The sequence below is a fragment of the Dipodomys ordii genome, unplaced genomic scaffold (assembly GCF_000151885.1).
Source record: "Dipodomys ordii isolate 6190 unplaced genomic scaffold, Dord_2.0 Scaffold27, whole genome shotgun sequence".
Taxonomy (NCBI): domain Eukaryota; kingdom Metazoa; phylum Chordata; class Mammalia; order Rodentia; family Heteromyidae; genus Dipodomys; species Dipodomys ordii.
Window position 1 is genome coordinate 9,948,635 of NW_012267243.1, and position 6,000 is coordinate 9,954,634.

General features: G+C 43.6%; 1 protein-coding gene across 3 annotated transcripts in view; it reads left to right on the forward strand.

Moving 5' to 3' along the window:
* Positions 1-5,487: 5,487 nt before the first annotated feature.
* The window catches only part of Ankrd45 (ankyrin repeat domain 45), a 24,685-nt gene continuing 24,172 nt past the window's right edge, over positions 5,488-6,000 (forward strand). For 2 of the 3 annotated variants that reach the window (XM_013015420.1, XM_013015421.1), the window contains exon 1: positions 5,488-5,681. The gene's annotated coding sequence lies outside the window, so the exon portion shown is untranslated. Of the gene's footprint in view, positions 5,682-5,841; positions 5,906-6,000 lie in introns of those variants that run through there. The other variant, XM_013015419.1, reaches the window with a different exon arrangement.

Below are 6,000 nucleotides of genomic sequence, written 5' to 3' on the forward strand. Positions count from 1 at the left end.
TCCCAGCCTCCCCACTCCCTTCCCTTTCTGTTTCTTTGTTATATTCTAATGCAGTGGGAGGGGGAGCTCACCAAATACAAGATGCCAGACTCTTTTGACCTTTCAGCTACCAGAATTGTGACCACAACGAACTCTTTGCTTTATAAACTATCCAGCCTCAGGAATTTTGTTATAATAACACAAAATGGACAAAGACAAGAAGTATATACTATATACTTTATAAACTTTGCTTTATAAACTATCCAGCCTCGGGAATTTTGTTATAATAACACAAAATGGACAAAGACAAGAAGTATATACTATATAGTATAGAGTATATAGGGAAACGTTCATAGAGGTGCCAGAAGTCACCCTACTATCTCAAGCAATCATTGATCATTCTGGGTCCTCAGTCTTCTTATGAAACTTGAGTTGTTATAACCTGTGAACAAGTTCTTAGTTATAGGAACCCTATGAGGAAAACTGTAAAGCATTCTTGAAAGAAACTAGACTTCTAAAATTATGTGAAAAGCATTGCATGTTTGGAGTTCAGCTGGATAAGTCAGGATAGAAGATGCAATGCCAAACGTGGTGATGCATGCCTATCATTCCAGAACTTAAGAAATTAAGGCAGGGGAATTTTCAAGTTCAAAACACAGACTGAAAATGCTCTCTCCTTTTTCTTCTGCAGTACTGGGGACTGAACCTAGGGCCTAACATTCTAGGCAAGTACTCTACCTACGAGTTACATCCCTACCTCACTTCCGCCATTAATCACTTGAAAATATGTTCACTTTTGCTTACAACAAGACAGATGGCAATTGTAGCTATATTGGGACCTCTGTATCACCTGTGAATCATGAAAGAATATTCCAGACTGGACAACCTGCTTTATTGACCTGACATACTCCTTTGCCGTTGCTGTGTGTGTGTGTGTGTGTGTGTGTGTGTGTGTGCGTGCGCGCACAATGATAGAACTTCTATGAAGGAGTATTTGTCAAGATCTAGCTCACTACATTGGCATTCACTCTTTGAGTTACCAATTTTTGTAACAATCTGTTTTATAAAGGAAATTTGGGAAAAGAAAAAAGGTAAATAGAAAAAGAAGAATTAAAATAAGGCATGCACAAGTTTATTTGCTGCAAGATTCTTTGTAACAGCACAAAAATACAGATAATAAAGCCTCTTAATAGGAGACTATTATATAAGCTATGGGATATCTATAAAATAAGTACTATGCAACTATATAAAGAAACAAGAAAGAGCTATTAAAACATGTATCATATTCTTCAAGCATGTTGGCAGTGATAGAAACCTAAAGTGTCTTTGTCAGCTTTTTTTAAAATCACTATAGTGAAAAACTTGATATAATAAATTTATGAAAAAAGGTAAGTTTCACTTTGGCTCACAGATTGGAAGTCCAAGATCAATGGTCAATGGCTCATATCTATCTGAGCCTGTGGGGAGGCCGCACATCATGGCAGGAACATATGTTGGTATGCCCAGCAACTCATGTCTGGGTGTAAAGAAAAAGTTTGGACAGGGCTGGGATGTAGCTCAGTGGCAAAGCGCTTGCCTAGCAAGTGCAGCGTCCTGGGTTCGATCCCCAGTACCAAAAAAGAAAAAAAGACAAAAAAAAAAAAGAAAAAGTTTGGACAGGTGGGGTCTGACCCTAAAGATCTAAGGACCTCCCCAATGTCCCACCTTCCCCAACTCACCCTGAGGACACACCCTTTCACACAAGGACTTCGGGGAATATCCAACTATGGTGCCAAGAGAAGTATTTTCAGCAGACTAACTTTGCTTTAAGAAAGGACTAGAGGACTGAAGAACTTGCCTAGCATGCACAAGACTCTGGATTTGATTCCCAGCATGTAAAGGAAAAAGAAAAAAAAAGGCCTGGTGTTGGTAGCTCGTGTCTGTAATCTTAGCAACTCAGGAGGCTGAGATCTGAGGATCACATAAGCCAACCCAGGTAGGGAAAGTTCATAAGACTTATTTCCAATTAGGTTGGAAGTGGAGCTGTGGCTCAAGTGGTAGAGTGCTAGCTTTGAGCAAAAAAGCTTAGAGACCAGGCCCAGGTCCTGAGTTTAAGGCCTTAAAATTGGTACAAAAAGAGGTGGTGTACGCAAAATTGCACATTTAAAAATAAAAAGATAAAGGAGAATTAATAATGAACAATGATAATGGATAACTTTATAGATTGAGGAAAGGAAAAATCAGAGTAGAAAGGTGATAGATACAGAGAGAAAGAGAGAGGGCAAGAAAAGGTCAGATTTCATTGAGAGTAGGGGTTTTATGTACTTATTAAATATTAATAATTAAAATCCATTTTAAGCCAAACATTTCCCACTTAGATAACACTATTTTATTAAAATTAAGTACATTTTATATGAACATTTAACAATTTTAAAGCAAAATGTAGTCCAAAGGGAAAAAGGAAAGGAATAATTTCTGAATATTGGAAAGCAAAAGACTCTAACCGTGTATCAAATAGATAATATAGACTTTAATGCTGATGTGTTCCCCAGACATTTTCCAGGAATAAGGGACCAAAAAAACTCTGGAAGTGTTGCCAACAGAGAAATGTCACGGATCAGCCCTTCCTGGAAAGAACCTTGGCTGAAAAGAGCTGCCTGTCCAGGGTCTCAACTCCCAGCTTGGAGTAGCCTGTGCCATCACTGGTGATGCAGGCATATAAAGGCATGGTTCTCTTGCTCCAACTTGGGGCCACTTTGAAAAATGCTATCCCAGCGTTAGAGCTTCTCAGTGGGGCTGCAGAGACCCTTGTTAAGACTACACAGTACCCCAGCATCTCCTTCCACCCTGTTTTCGCCTACTTCATTCCACAGGTGTTGGTCCCAAGAATCCCTCTGGTGGGCTGGGAAGGTGGCTCAGTGGTAGAGCGCTTGCCTTGCATGCATGAGGCCCTGGGTTCAATTCCTCAGCACCACATAAGCAAAAAGAAAAAAGCTGGAAGTGGCGCTGTGGCTCAAGTGGTAGAGTGCTAGCCTTGAGCTGAAGAGCTGAGGGACAGCGCCCAGGCCCAGAGTTCAGGCCTCATGACCGGACCCTCCCCCCCCAAAAAAAGAATCCCTCTGGTAAGTTCCTAGGGAGCATCAAGAGTTAGCGCCAAGAGTGGTTCAAGAAAGTAGTCAAAGCCTAGCAGTATTCACTTGGGATGGACACTTTGAGTATTGTCCCTCCAGTTACAATATAGCTGCATAGATCAAAACCAGATAGAAATTCCATAAAACATCACATTGTCAATAACACAGTCCTAACCAGACCCCCAAACTAAGATGTGCATACCATGTTGGAGGTACTTAGAGGACTCATGTGCTTGAGAGGGTGGAAGGCTGGGACAGTGGCTATCCTGGAGCCCTTTCTATCAGTGAATCTTGTAGTGGGTCTGGCCGTCTGAGGCATGGTGTGACCACATGGGACCAATTGCTGCATTGTGTACCTCCCACAATGCCTGGTATTTCTTCTTAGATTCTAACTGCAAACAAGCCTGCAGCTAGGCAGCAGCTCCAACTCATAGACTAGATGAATTAAAAGACTGTTGGTTTTTTAGTAGCACACAAAGCAAAAAGGACTTTCCAGTCCGTCTAGGGGGCAGGTGCCATATGACACAACAGATAAGTACCCAATGGTGAGGGGAAAAAAGATGTTATGGGGAAATTTTGACAAGTCCCAATGGGAGTTCCATTCTAGACCCCTAGGCTTCGAGAGTAAGGGTGACTGCCATCTGCTACAGAGAACTGGAGACAAAACCAAAGCCCAAACTGGCATCCCACTGTATCTGGTACAGGTGGACTTAGTTTGGTATAGAACATCAAGTAGCTATGTAGCTAGAATTTCCCATCATGAGCTGGGTTTGTTTTATCAGACCTACCAAGTCCTAGAGTCATGGACCCTGGGGCAATTCATTATCCGATGAAAGTGGTACATCCAGGATGCGGCCAAGGAGGGCCAGAGGTGGTTACACTAGTTGGGGTGAAGTGGGTTACTCTAAGCTAGGGTTATGTGCTCCAATTTGTTAATAATTAGGTCTCATTTGCAGGCCTATTGTGCACCGAGTACTCAAAAATTTTCTTTAATCTTCCTAACCATGCTGTGAAGGTGGCATTATTCTTAAACTGGACAGGAAAGCTGAATCATTCACCTAGGCCCACGTGACTAGAAAAGAACTGAACCAAGGGCTGGGAAGGTGGCTCAGTGGTAGAGCGCTTGCCTTGCATGCCAGAGGCCCTGGGTTCCATTCCTCAGTACCACGTAAGCAAAAAAAGAAAAAAGCTGGAAGTGGCATTGTGGCTCAAGTGGTAGAGCACTAGCCTTGAGCTGAAGAGCTGAGGGACAGCGCACAGGCCCGGAGTTCAGGCCCCACAACCGGACCCCCCCCCCTCAAAAGAACTGAACCAGGATTTGAACCCAGCTCGGTCTGGTTTGAAACACCACAGGATTGCTCCTGGACAGATGTTAAATATTAGAAGATGTCTACTCCAAGCAATAATATTATCTCAAATAATTTTCTTCAATAAGAAGATATTATTCTTAAAAGTAATTTCTGAGTACTTTCTTAGAGTAATTAATTAGATAATTTTAAAGCCACTCCCTCACTTAGGGCCAGAAGAAATTCAGATATAGTCTTAGTTTTCAAAAGATTAGATTTTTTTACATGGACCTTGAGCCAAGTACTTATTTTTTATAAGTAAGGTATTAAGCCTTCAGCTCAAATATTTACAGCCTCTCGAAACTCTTACCTCCTTCTTGAAGATTTCTTTGTAGACATAGAAAACAAATACTTTCTTTTACACTCACCTTGGACACAAAAACTTCCTGGTGTGCCCTCTGTGATTCATGTGAACATTTATGTAACTTACTGAGTGAGCCTGCGGAGCTTGGTTGTTTATCTCTAGTCTTTCTTCCCCCACCTTCCACAAAAAGGTGTGTTTTGGATCTTAAGTTCACAAATCAAGAGTTTTTTTTGTTATGTTTTGTTGTCGTTTTTTTAAAATACAAGATTATAGCGAATTTGGGGCTGGGAAGGTGGCTCAGTGGTAGAGCGCTTGCCTTGCATGCTGGAGGCCCTGGGTTCGATTCCTCAGCACCACATAAGCAAAAGAAAAAAGCCGGAAGTGGCGCTGTGGCTCAAGTGGTAGCGCACTAGCCTTGAGCTGAAGAGCTGAGGGACAGCGCCCAGGCCCAGAATTCAGGCCCCACGACGGGACCCCAAAAAAAAAAAGATTATAGCGAATTTAACAGCATGTGTGGGAGGGGAAAAATCCATGAAACAAGCTGATTCTAAGTATTAGAGAATGATTTCCTTGATTAAAAAAAAATTAACAGCTATACATGTGCATACAAAATCCTAGTGTGTTGTATACCAAAATATTAATAGGATCGATCACCTCTGTCCGGTGATTGTGCTTCCCACTGCTTTCGCGTCTTTTTGTAATGCAGTTATTCGTGAGACACACCGACAAAAATGCAAGTGCCGAGAAACAAGGCCTTAAATGCTGAGAGTTGGAGAGCCAAGAAGCCAAGCCGGGGAAGCCCCAGGCCCGAGGGTCCGGCCCAGGGTGTAGCGCAGTTCTTGGTCGACAGGGATGTGGTCGTCAAGCCTTCCAGCTCCTACCTAGCTGGGCCTGGCGTCAGTAAATGCCCCTTGACCCCTCCGCACAGAAGATGCGTGATAGGTAGGTGAGCCTGGTCCCCGGCCCGGATGCCCACCCCAGGGTGTGCGCGTGCGCGCGTGTGCAAGGTGGGGGGCAGGGGAGAAGCAAGATGGTCTAGCTACAGTCCTAGTTTTCAGGTGCCTCTTCAGGGTCCAGCGAGCAGGCACGCAGCTCCGGCGGCAGCACGGCCGTCCTCGTTTTCAATGCTGTTTTACTAAGATTGCAAAAGTCAGGCCGCCGTGCAGGTTTCTCACTTTCCTTTTACAAAATAAAGGCGCCCTGGGGCGCGTGGTCCGCGGGGGTCGCCTCCGCCCCAGGAGCCCCGCACCTCGCCCGCGGG